The sequence below is a fragment of the Mustela lutreola genome, chromosome 11 (assembly GCF_030435805.1).
Source record: "Mustela lutreola isolate mMusLut2 chromosome 11, mMusLut2.pri, whole genome shotgun sequence".
NCBI lineage: Eukaryota > Metazoa > Chordata > Mammalia > Carnivora > Mustelidae > Mustela > Mustela lutreola.
In genome coordinates, this window is record NC_081300.1 from 47,699,157 (window position 1) to 47,712,651 (window position 13,495).

General features: G+C 44.3%; 1 protein-coding gene across 1 annotated transcript in view; it reads right to left on the reverse strand.

Moving 5' to 3' along the window:
- CABLES1 (Cdk5 and Abl enzyme substrate 1) overlaps window positions 1–12,902 on the reverse strand; it is a 124,594-nt gene extending 111,692 nt beyond the window's left edge. The window contains exon 1 of the mRNA XM_059138777.1: window positions 12,796–12,902. The gene's annotated coding sequence lies outside the window, so the exon portion shown is untranslated. The remainder of the gene's footprint in view (window positions 1–12,795) is intronic.
- Window positions 12,903–13,495: the final 593 nt, after the last annotated feature.

Consider the following 13,495-nt stretch of genomic DNA (forward strand, 5'->3'; position numbering starts at 1 on the left):
GATGCGGGACTCGATCCCAGGACCCTGAGATCATGACCTGAGCCGAAGGCAGCGGCTCAACCCACTGAGCCACCCAGGCGCCCCCGGTATTTTCTTAATTAAACAGATACTGGAGCAAATTCAGTGTCATGTTTTTAAGGCTTCCCATCCAGAAAGGTTGTTGCAATTTGCTGCAACACTCTTACCAGCATGTCAGCTTTTTTCATCAATCTTCATTTTTTTGTCCCTCTGATATAACTCTTTGTTTATTTTAAGTGGCAAACATGCGGACTAATTTCAAATATTTATTAAAGCATCAAACAAGAATCAATATCTTATTTAACCTCCGCACTGTTCCTGTGATGGATTTTCTTATAGGGACCATGAGAGATATGGTTTATTATTCACCTACTGTGTGCCAGCCACAGAATATTTCTATTTCCAAACCTTTGTACTCTGCAAGGAGGGGTGGTGGTGTGTTATGATCAATATTTTACAGAGGAGTCTCAGAAAAATGTAATAATTTCCCCAAGGACATCTAGCTCTTAACTGGGCCAGTACACAAACCTGTTATATTCTAAGACCCATGCGTGGTCTGCGCCCTCTGCTGGTGAGGACGTTTTACCCGGCGGTCCAACTCCAGAGTTAATCTCATATTTGTACTTAAGAGTCCACTCATCTCAGAAATAGTACAAGCTTAGAAGGAAAGGGATCTGAGTTTCAAGAGCAAGTCTCTTAGCCTCTCCAAGCCAATTTCCTCTACAGGTTATTCTGAGGTACAAGTAAGACTGCTTGAGAAGCATTTTAGAAAACCTTAAAGTACCTTTAAAAATATCAGTTGTTATTTATATCAGCCCAATCTACCTACTCCCTGAATTATTCCAAATTCAATTATTTTCAAGATATGGAATCACTAATTAAATATTACTGAGGGGGATGCCGGGGTGGCTCAGTTGGTTAAGCGGCTGCCTTCAGCTCAGGTCATGATCTCAGCGTCCTGGGATCGAGTCCCACATTGGGCTCCTTGCTGGGCAGGGAGCCTGCTTCTCCCTCTGCTTCTGCCTGCCTCTCTGTCTGCCTGTGCTCGCTTGTTCTCTCTCCCTCTGTCTCTGACAAATAAATAAATAAAATCTTTAAAAAACAAACAAATAAATAAATATTACTGTGGAATTTCTATGTACATAGCACCATTTTGCTACAAAAGGAAAAAAAAAAGTGTGGCTCTTTGCCCCTGTGCCCTCTATAGTGAAAATAGTGGAAAGCAAAGCCAAAACCGAGGACATATTTCAATAAAAATGCGAGGCAGAGCCTGATTAAGTGATCAAATGAGCAATCAAACTGGAACTGTGAAATGTTATCAAAATCTGAAAAAGGACTTTTATTTGAGGTGAGATTTGTCGAGGAGGACTCAGGTAGGAGCCAGAATTTCTACTGACCTGGGTGCTAAGGAAGGAAGAAAGGAAGGAAAGAAGGAAATCCATGCAAATTCCTCATGATTTCAGGCCTAGAAAGAATCTGAAATGTAATTCTTGGCCTTGCAGAGGTTTTTGTGTTTTGGGGGAGTCTCCCCCCCCCAATTTACTTGAATATTGCCCCTTTCCAGTACCCATAAAATTTTTTTTGCCTGCATCAGCTGTTTTGATTGACACATATGGGAGCCAGTTAAAAAAAAAGAAAAAGAAAAGAAGCTACAGGTAATCACTGACCCTTTAAAAAAAAGTAATTCTGGGGGCACCTGGGTGGCTCAGTGGGTTAAAGCCTCTGCCTTCGGCTCAGGTCATGATCTCAGGGTCCTGGGATCGAGCCCCGCATCGGGCTCTCTGTGAGGCAGGGAGCCTGCTTCCTCCTCTCTCTCTGCCTGCCTCTCTGCCTACTTGTGATCTCTCTCTGTCAAGTAAATAAATAAAATTAAAAAAAAAAAAAAAGTAATTCTGCAGAACATCTTGTCTGAAAATGAGCTTAGAGATGACGGTGGATGTCACTCCTAACAAAAGCCATCTGACACTGTGGTTCTGCGGCCCACTTAGGTGCTTACAGATCGTGATCTTTGGGGGCTTCAGCTGGGGAAAATGACAAAACTTCTTGCCTTGGTTGCTTCACCTGTAAATATCAGTTTTGTGATATTTTCCCTTGCAGCATTGTGAGGATCAGTGAAAATATAATTTATGTAACTAGCAGAGGGTTTCAAGCAGGTAGCTATTATTAGAAAAATGCAAAATGTAGAAGGTGCACACAACAAAGGCTGGGATATTTTAGGCTCCAGGTTTTTGTAGTTTGCACCAGTCCTGCCAGGAAGAGAGATGAGAAACTTCAGATGCCGGCTTCGGTTCAGATCAGATTATTTTACTGCACGTTCCATAAAAGCACAGCCAGAACTCACACCAGGCCAGTAGTTCTAAAGCACAGGCAGAGTGCCTGGGAGAAACCTGTTGCTTGCCTTCATTGGATGAAAGTTAGATCGCCAAGACCTGAAATAGAGAATGCCCAAGAGGTGGGCCTCAACACCCCAGCTCTTCCCCCCTGAAATTCACCTTCCTCGTGGGGACTTCTTCTTCTTCTTTTTTTTTTTTTTTTTTTTTTTTTAGATTTTATTTATTTTATTTGACAGAGAGAAATCACAAGTAGATGGAGAGGCAGGCAGAGAGAGAGAGAGGGAAGCAGGCTCCCTGCTGAGCAGAGAGCCCGATGGGGGACTTGATCCCAGGACCCTGAGATCATGACCTGAGCCGAAGGCAGCAGCTTAACCCACTGAGCCACTCAGGCGCCCCCCTCGTGGGGACTTCTGATCATTCCTCTCGGCCAGGGAGAGGAGGGGTGTCATTGTTTTCCCTTTACAATTTGGCGCAGTTACCTTAATTTCCTTCTTTAATTTCTCCAGACCATCTGAGACCAGATGCAAGACCTCAGTGAGACTTACTGGGAAGCTCCAGGATATTGAATGCAGAACCGAAGTCAGTGAGGACCACAGAGCCACACTGCATAGCTCACAAAGTGGGACTTCCTCATAGTCCTCATCGCAGTATTTCCTAAAAGCGCCAATCCCTGCTCCATTCTGGGCTAGGTTCTGTGAGTACCAAAGAGAACAGGATGTGACCTTTTCCTGGAGACCGAAAGTGAATGGCAGAGAAAGCTGCATCCATATTGTCACCAAAAATAAACCAAGTATTTAAAAGAAAGCGCTGTATGCACAGGGTTCGGCTAAACCCCAGCAGACCTCCTAGACCGGAGGCTATCTCAGCCTTCGCCCCTCTGCACCACCCACCAAAGACACCCTCCTCTTCCTGCACGGGAGACGCCCTGGGGAGGTACATTCCTGCCACCCGGCTGCCATAGTGCAATTGCCTCAGATTGTCTCCAAGTCTCCTCATCCTGCCTGAGGTCCTGCCCTTCCCTCCATGGCTGGTACCTGCAGCCCTACACCTAGGTCCACACAGGAACATTTTGCCTCCAGTCCCCTCACATTCAGTGGAGGAAAGAGAATTTTATGACAGTCCCTGCCTAGGATGACTGACGTAAGGCCTCCAGGCTCTTAATAACTGGTGTGAGAAGCTGAGAGACATAGGTGATGGGGCACATCCATGGGCTGTGTGAACAGTCACGTGAGCCTGTGTTACCAATTTATTAAGGACAACAGTTCGAGCCAAGAATGAACTTAGATACCTCGTTAATCTGGGAAGACATGTTTCAGTAAAACCCTTCCTCGTCTCCACAGTGTTCTTAGAGCAGACCTCTGAAGACAACAGTGCAAATGCCTTTACTCTTCAAATTCCTCTGATCCATTGGAAATCTCCATTGGACACAGCCCAGCCCACGGGGAAGGAGAAAGGACAGCCATCTAGGGTGAAATAGCCTGTCCCACAAGCCCACCATGAGAAGGGCATAGCCAAAGGTCACAGGCTTCAGTTTGTAGATCCCAACTCTCTCACTAACCCCTGACTCCTGGGCCTGAGCCTCTCCATCTCAAGGCTGAAGCGAGTCCTACCTACCTTGCACGGTTACTGTGCAGATGAGAACCAGATCACGCGTAAAACATCTCCCAGGTGCCCAGCACATAGCGGGTGGTTGTGAGTAGTGCCTGTTGTCATTATACAAGGAACCCCAGAAAAGCACACTGTTGAGCAAGTGGGCAGAGGACATGGTAGAAACCTGGAGTCAGACTGTGTTAGGAAAATACATTGCAGATGCTTCCATGAAGTGTCCTCAGTCTTCCAGAAGTGCATTGTTCACGCCTGTAATGCCACCCATCATCCCACTGCAGTTTTCATGGTATTAGCATTGTAAAGAAAAAGCAACGAATTTTCTCTGCTGTATTACCTTTATGCTTAAACCATAGCAAACGCTTAGTTTTATTTTCTTTGAAATTAACCTGTTGTTGCTGTTGTTTTTTAATCTTACTGGCATGCCTGCGTAGAGAGCTCATGGACAAAGAAGAAAGCACTTTCCATGTAATCATAGGGGCTTACCCTGCAACAGATATGTGGCCCACACTCTCAGGCCTCCAAAGAAGGCGCCTCTAAACCCTGAACAGACATGCCGGCCTACAGGACTCTATGTCCCCCCACATTATTTTATAGTGTTTGCATTTGTTCAGGTCATGGTCACATCAGAGTGGGAATGGATGTGGCCAGATTCTGGGGGAAACAATACCCCTTTGCCTGCCACTGGGAAGTTCAGCGGGACTGACTGGTGGTCCGTGGTAACCTTGACTGTTAAGTGGGCAAATGATATGAAGAGACAGCTCACAGAAGGTGAAATGGAAATGCCTGGCAATCACTTGTAGGTGGGACTATTAATGGGGCCCCTGGGTGGCTCAGTCAGTTAATCAGATAATTGTCTAGCTCTTGGTTTCGGCTCAGGTCACGATGTCGTTGTGGACTCTGCACTCAGCTGGGAGTCTGCTGGGGATTATCTCCCTCCTCCTCTTCTCCTCTTCTGTTCCTCTCCCCTGCATGTGCTCTCTCTCTCTCTGTCTCTCAAATAAATTAGTAAGATCTTTCAAAAAGAAAGAAGGAAAGAAGGATGATTAAGAGTGATGGACACTCATCCTACTGGTGGTGTCGACTGGAACGACCTTTCTGGAAAGTCTGGCAGCAATGTGTATGAAGAGCTTTAAAAAGTTCATGATAGGGCACCTGGGTGGCACAGTGGGTTAAGCCTCTGCCTTCAGCTCAGATCATGATCTTGCGGCCCTTGGATGGAGCCCCGCTTCAGGCTTTCTTCTCCATGGGGGGCCTACTTACTTCCCCCTACCTCTCTCTGCCTACTTGTGATCACTCTCTCTGTCAAATAAATAAATAAAATCTTTAAAAAACAAAACAAAACAAAAAACAAAACAAGTTTGGGGCACCTGGATGGCTCAGTCATTAAGTGTCCGCCTTTGGCTCGGGTCATGATCCCAGGGTCCTGGGATTGAGCCCCATACTGGGCTCCCTGCTCAGCAGGAAGCCAGCTTCTCCCTCTCCCACTCTCCTCTCTCATTGTGTCTCTCTCTGTCAAATAAATAAATAAAATCTTAAAAAAAAAAAAGTTCATGATTGAGAACATGAGCTTTGGGGTCATACCAGTTAGATTAAATTTTGGACCCCCTCTCATGACTTTGAGCATATAGAGCCTGTAACTGATGTACTTCAGTTACATGTCATCTGTGAAATGGGAATAATATCTACTTTATAACATTGTTATGAGGATTCAGTGCATTAACAGTACAGTAAATGCTGGGTTTCCCCCAGGTAGCTCAGTCAGTTAAGCATCTGCCTTCAGCTCAGATCATGATCCCAGGGTCCTGGGATTGAGCCCAGCACTCCCCGCTCAGAGGGGAGTTGACTTCTCCCTCTGCCCATCACTCCATTCATGCTGTCTTTCTCTCTAATAAATAAATGAAATCTTTATTTATTTTTAAAAGATTTTATTTATTGATTTATTTGAGAGAGAGAGAGAGAGAGAGAGCACAAGCAGTAGGGAGGGTTAGAGGGAGAGGGAGAAGCAGAATCCCTGTGGAACAGGGAGCCTAACAACATGAGGCTCCATCCCAGGACTCCCAGATCATGACCTGAGCGAAAGGCAGATGCTTAACTGACTGAGTCACCCAGGTGCCCCTAAAATCTTTAAAAAACAAAGAGTACAGTGAATGTTTGGTAAGCACTCCCAAAATATGGTTGTTGTTTTTTGTTTTCTTATTTTTTTTAAGTAGTCTCCTCCATACCAAAGTGGGGCTTGAACTTAGGACCCTGAGATGGAGAGTTGAAAGCTCACCAACTAAGGCAGGCAGGTGCCCCAGAAATATAATTATTGTAATAATCCTAAGAAGCTATTGAGAAACAAGGTCAAAGAGGTATGCATAAAAATATTCTTTGAAGCACTATTTTAAATAAAGAACACTTGAAAAAAGTAGCCCTAAATGTGAACGTTGGAAAAACTAAGTAAATTATGGTTTATGCAAACAATGGGATATTGTGCTTCTGTTTTTGAAAAAAAGTGTCTTTACCGAACTTCCCTAATGACATGAAAAATGTTTTTTGAAACAATGCTAACCAAATAAAGCAGAACAGAAACCAGATAGATCATAGTATCTCAACTTTGTAAACATTGAATTGTTGTTTTAAATGCTAATATGTATCTAAAGGCTGCATTGTGACCAGAAGTTAAATCACTGGCTAGCAGGATTATGGTGATTTTTATTTGCTTATCTAAGTATAAATAAGCATGTGGTCATTATAGGAACTGTTTTTCAACTATAAATTTTTATTTTATTTTTGTTTTTTAAGATTTTATTTATTTATCAGAGAGAGTGAGAGAGAGGGCATAAGCAGGGGGAGCAGCAGGTAGAGGGAGAAGCAGGCTCCCTGCTGAGCAGGACTGTGTCCCAGGACCCTGGGATCAGCCAAAGACAGACGCTTAACTGACTGAGCCACCCAGGAGTCCCTCAACTAACGATTTTTTTTTTTTTTTTAAGATTTTATTTATTTACTTGACAGAGAGAGACAAGGCGAGAGAGGAGAGCGGAAGAGGGAGAAGCAGGCTTCCCACACAGCAGGGAGCCCAATGTGGGGCTTGTCCCAGGACCCCAGGATCATGACCTGAGCCGAAGGCAGAGGCTTAACCCACTGAGCCACCCAAATGCCCCTCAACTAACAATTTTTAAAAATATTTTTCAGGGGCTCCTGGGTGGCTCGGTGGGTTGGGGCCTCTGGCTTCAGCTCGGGTCGTAATTGCGGGGTCCTGGGATTAAGTCCCGCATCGGGCTCTCTGTTTGACAGGGAGCCTGCTTCCTCGTCTCCTCTCTGCCTACTGGTGATCTCTGTTTGTCAAATAAATTTTTTAAAATCTTAAAAAAATAAAAAATAAAAAAATATTTTTCAAAGCATGAAAATAAGTTCTAGGATAAAATCTGCCCAAACAAATGGTGGAATTATTAGGGAGTTTTTTCACTTTCTTTGGGGATATTAGGTGGCATCTAGCTTTCTCTGCCATTGTTGGGTAGGAGGTGGTTGAAGGAAATGCCTCTTGGGGAAGGGGTTGAGTATGAATGAAGGATAAGAAAGGAAAGGACTTTTTGGAAGTGACGGGCAATGAGGAAATCCACCAGAACAGCTACATTAAAAGATTTGTACCAGTGAATAATGGGATATAAGATTGAAAAACAGCATAAAGGGCCAGATCATGAAAACCTGGAATGTAAAATAAGGAATTTGAGGAGCGCCTGGCTGGCTCAGTGGGTAGAGCCTGCGACTCTTAATTTCAGGACTGTGAGATCAAGTCCCAATTGGGTATAGAGATTACTTAAAAGTAAAATCTTAAAAAGAAATAAATAAGATAAAATAAGGAATTTGAACCTATAGGTAGGAGAGAGCCATAGATTATTTTTTTAAAGATTTTCTTTATTTATTTGACAGAGAGAGAGATCACAAGTAGGCAGAGAGGCAGAGAGAGAAGGGGATGCAGGCTCCCTGCTGAGCAGAGAGCCCGATGTGGGGCTTGATGGCAGGCCCTTGAGATCATGACCTGAGCCAAAGGCAGAGGCTTTAACCCACTGAACCACCCAGGTGCTCTGCCATAGATGATTTTTAAACAAGAAGTAATGCATGTGAAGAACCAAACGAACGGAGTATTAATTTGGCGAATGTGCATTTGGGGTTGAACAGAGAGCCTAAAGAAGAGAGGGTTTTTTATTCATTTTCCCATGTATATGCTTATCTGTTCAGCATGGACTGAGCTCCTGCTCTATGCCGTGCTCTCTGCTAGGCCCTCAGAGTAAGGCAAGGTTCCTAACCTCAAGGAGCTAACAACCTGCTGAGAAAATTGGGGAGCCAGAGCAAAGGGAACGGGGTGGGTTCCCTTTTATGTGCAAGCGCCGAAAGAATTCTTTCTACATATTAGTTTATTGAATTCTCACCACGGCCTTGCTATTCAGCCTGTCTGATGGATAAAGAAACAGGCTCAGAAAAGCTGAGCCCAGTGATGTGCCTCTGGTCACACAGCTGATCCCCAGATTGTTCCTTCTGTAATATCTTAGGGTGCAGGTCTGCGTCAGCAGGGAACTGCCCAATCCTAGAGGTCAAAGAGGCCCCACAGAGAAGGTGATATTTGACTTGGACTCTAGAGTACATGTGCAAAGGGACATTTCGTGTCATGCAGAGGAATCGGGGCAATAATGTGAGGACTCTATTACAACAGGCAATAAAACTTGGAGTTGGCAGAGAGCATGGAAAAGTAGGGTCAAGTGCAAGAGACATTAAGGAGAAACTGGCTTCCAGATTTCCAGTGGAGGGGGTGGGGGTGGGGGTGGGGCACAACTGTAATTCCTGAAAGAATCAAGAATACTCTAGGGAGAAGAAGACAAGTGAGAGGGAGAAATGTGGGCTAAATTTTGGCCTGAGTTCTTGTCCTCCATCATCACACAGTGGCCTCGTGGAAAGGCCAAGGTCTCATGTTTCTAAATCACAACTTCATTTGTCTGTATCATATTGAAAGAGAAGTAGGCTTTGAGTTTGTCCTGGCATGGTCTTTAGTGTGGTTACAGCTGGGCTTACAGGGTGCAGGGCTGAGGACACTGGCCACTGGAGGCCCCACGCTGGCCACCGGCCACCATCGCACACTGCGTTTGCCCTTTGAGACACAATTCAAAGTCCGAACAGCCTTCTGGTCCCTATTCATGATACACCCAAGTGAACACTTGGGAAACAAACTCTTCCGGGATCAGACCCTGTTCAGCCATTTCCACCTGAGTGCAGGTGACAGAAACCTGTCAGGGGCGCCTGGGTGGCTCAGTGGTTTAAAGCCTTTGCCTTCGCCTCAGGTCGTGATCCCAGGGTCCTGGGATGGAGCCCCACATCGGGCTCTCTGCTCAGCGGGGAGCCTGCTCCCCCACCCTCACCCCCCGCCTGCCTCTCTGCCTACTTGTGATCTCTGTCAAATAAATAAATAAAATCTTAAAAAAAAAAAAAAAAAAAGAGAAACCTGTCAAAGTGTTAAAGCAGCTTATGGAGAATTTGTTAGAAAGATATAGAAAAGTCTAGAGGAACACCAAAACAGGGAAGCAGCTAACACCCAGCCAGCCACACAGAGACCCATAGACAGGAATGTCCGGGGACTCGCCCTTTCTTCCCCACTAACCTTCCTTAGTGCCTTATTCGGCTCATCTCCCTCTACAGATTAGGTTCCTCTGCCTTTCTCCGTGGACAAGAAATGTGACCTTTATAACTTTGGCCCCTCTAGGTTTCCATTTCAAATTTACAGAGAAAGACTAACTGGCTGCTGGAGGTGGATGGATGGCATTGGGGTAGGGTGGGGGTGGGGGGTGAGGGCAGCCTATTCCCAGAAGGGAAGTGTGGGGCAGATAAAATAATAGGGGCTTAAGCTATTGAAGCACCTTATTAATTTCTCTAGGCTTAATTTTCTTGCTTGGAAAATATAAATACCCTACCTACCTTGGAGGTTCTTAGTGAAGATCAAGGAGGATGAAAAGACATCGGTGATACTCAGATTTCCCAGCAAGTGCTCCCACAGGCAGAAGAGAGAGTTCCTAAAGACTCTTAAACGCCTGAGGGGTCTGCTGGGGACACCTGAAGCAGGACGTTTCTTTGAAGTCCTCTTTTCAGCTTAAAAATGTATGAGCCATGGGAATCTGGCATATGATAACACTGACAGATCAGTAAAGAAAAGATAAATTATTTAGTGAGTGATGTTGGGACAACTGGGTTGCTAGTGGGGAAGAAAAAAAAAAGGGATCCCTTACAGTTTATACCAAATTCAATTCCCAACAGAAGAAAGATTTAATTGCAAAAAAAACCTGAAACCATGAAAGTTCTTAGGAAAAGCGCTAAAAACTTGGAACCTGCGGCTTCGGTCTGTTTAGTTCGGCACCTAACTTCCACACCTGAAGCGGTGCTTGGCATAGTCAGACCTCAGAACATCTTCGGAGGCAGGCATTTTCTCAATGAGAAAATAATTTTTAATCCCCTCAGGTAGGGGAGAAGCCTCTCTAAGAACAGGAAAACCCCAGAAGCTATGAAAGCCAAGGTAAAGGGGCACCTGGGTGGCTCAGTTGGTTAAGCGACTGCCTTTGGCTCAGGTCATGCTCTCAGGGTCCTGGGATCAAGTCCCACACTGGGCTTCCTGCTCAGCGGGGAGCCTGCTTCTCCTTCTGCCACTCTCCCTGCTTGTGCACTCTCTCTCTCTTTCTCTGTCAAATAAATAAAGCAAAGGTAAATTCAGCTACCAAAAAAACAAAAAGCCAAAAAAATTTACAAATGACTCTATAGTGGGGGTTGGGGTGGGGTAGGACCAAACTAAATCAAAAGACAAACACACTGAAGGGAAATATTTGTAATTCAAATCACAAAAGTTTGTTGGAGGCCACGGCGTGGTTGGAGTCGTGGATCAAACCAGGCCCTGACTTGTGTCTCCTTTAAAGTCCAGACACCTTGATAAGGGGTTAAGGACAGGAAAGTTGAGTAACACTGAGAAAGGGTCTGTGCTGTGTGTCGTGCATGCGCCTACGTGACTTCCCACGCGTTCTCCCCACAGAAGGGAACAAATGTGGTCAGGGTCCTGAATTCTTAGTTGGTCCTTGTCATTCTATACTTCCCATAATCCACTCCCTGGTTGATTGTAACTTTTTGTAGCTAATGGCATTAGCCGTGATTACCTGGCATCACGAGATTTGTTTGTAGTTAATGTAAGACTTGTTATAGGAACTTGCGGTTGTCTGACTAGACACTAATGTATTACTCCTTCTATTGTGATCTGCCTTATAAATGCTTGTAAGATGTGGAATAAAATCAGCACTGTTGGACATCCTCTTCAGTGCCCCTCCTGCCCCCATCTCTCGGCTTCTCGAGTTCTTTTTCTTCATCCTCTTACCCTCACGTTCCTGGTCGATCTGTTGCACGGGCGGCGACAAAAGTTACCTTTCCTAAATATTTAAAAAGATCCTAAGTATTGATAAGAAAAAAGCCAAAAATCCAATAGAAAAATGGGTAAAGTGTATGAAAAAAAAAAACCAAAAAACCGTTCCCAGAATAAGAAATACCAATGGATTTCAAACATTAACAAAACGGGGGAAGGGGCTGCCTGGTTGGCTCAGATGGTGGTATATGGGACTCTTGATCTCAGGGTCATGAGTCCCACATTAAGCATAGAGATTATTTATTTGTTTATTTATTTGACAGAGAAAGACACAGAGAGAAAGGGAACACAAGAAGGGGGTGTGGGAGAGGGAGAAGCAGGCTTCCGGTCAAGCAGAGAGCCCCATGTGGGACTCGATCCCAGGACTCTGGGATCGTGACCTGAGCCGAAGGCAGACGCTTAATGACTGAGCCACCCAGGCACTCCTGGCCGTGGGCATTACTTAAAAAAAAAAAAAAAAAAAAAAAAAAAAAAAAAAAAAGATACTCAAACTTTAACGTGATTTAAGAAAAGCAAATAAGAATTCTAATGAAATACAAGTCTCTAGATATCAGATTGGCCAAGGTCAGAAAGTTTGAGAACACATTATTGTCTATTGTGTATTGGCTAAGGGATGAGGAAACAAGATACTCTGATGTAGTGTAGACTGGGAAAGCTCTTCTGGGGCCAGCTGGACCCTACAGCATTCCCTACAATCCACTCTAGGAATTCTTCCTACAGACATACTAACACATGCACAGATGAAGAATATTCAGGTTCCTATTTGTTGCAGTGTTGTTTATACTTGGGAACTATTGGAAATAACCATCATAGGGTTGGTTAACAAATTCCGGCCCACCCATAAAATGAGATACTGTGCAGCTGTTAAAATAATGACATAATTCTTTATGAACATGTTCTGAAAAGGTCTCCAAGATGTAGTGTTATCTGAAAAAAAAGCTAGCTGCAGAGCAGTGTGTATTTCGTGCTAGCATGTGTACTAAACAAAACAACAACCCTATACATAGATACTTACCTGTACTATGTATAGATTATTTCCGGGAGGCTTCCCAGGAACCTAGGAATACTGGTTGCCTCCTGGGAGTAAAACCAAGTGGTTGGAGAACAGAGGGCCACATTTTCATTCTAAACTCTTTTTTATATTTTTCAAATTTTGTCTTATGCCTGTATCACCTCTTCAAATAGTAAATTAAATTAAATTAAATTAAATGTGCTAAGGAGTGCTGTGAATTGTGTAAGACTGATTAATCACAGACCTGTACCCCTGAAACAAAAAATACATTCTATGTTAATAAAAAATAAATAAAAAATAAATTTATGAATTAAATTAAGAAAAATGTGTTCATTTGACACTCTGCTCCACAGCATCTCCACAACTGATGTAATGTAAAAATGTCTTAAATTACTTACCTTACACTAATTAACTCTTCCTCTCGAATCTTTGAGTGAAATTAACATTCTGGAAAGATGAGGCATTTATCCTGGGACTCTGTCGCCTGGGCACACCAGCAAGTGTCCCCTTTCTGAAGAGAAGAGAACTTTGCAGTGTTTGGCACATCAAGTTGCTGCCCTACAAATGCAAGTTCCTGGCTCTGTGGGAACGGAACTGTTCCTGGGAGGGGAGCCTTGGAAGGAACCCCTGCTCTGCTGGCATGAACAGACAGCTGATGAGTGTCTTATGCCATAAGCATGGTCATGGGAGATGTTATCTGGTGAAATCCAAGGTTATACAGGACCCACATTCTTCAGCCTCGCCCAGGGTCTGGCACATAGTAGATACTCAAAAAAACATGTTTTTGTAATGAATGAACATACCAAGAGTTATGGGCTTTTGCCAGAGGGAATGACAGAGGCTGTTGGCTGTTCAGAGGCACCCAGAGGGTTAGAGGGAGAAAGCAAGCATTTCAGACAAAGAGAAGAACTTACCTTTGGAATGAGAGTGGACGGGGAGGCGGCCAGCTGGGAAGGCCAGGGGTGCTGAGCGCGCACAGGGCTCCTACCTACCCTGCTGGGAGAGCAATCCAATATGGTTAGACACCTCAGAGCCAACACCTGTGATGACAGTGACCTGACAAAGTTATTTTATTGAGTTCCAGGAGCTGACAGGAAA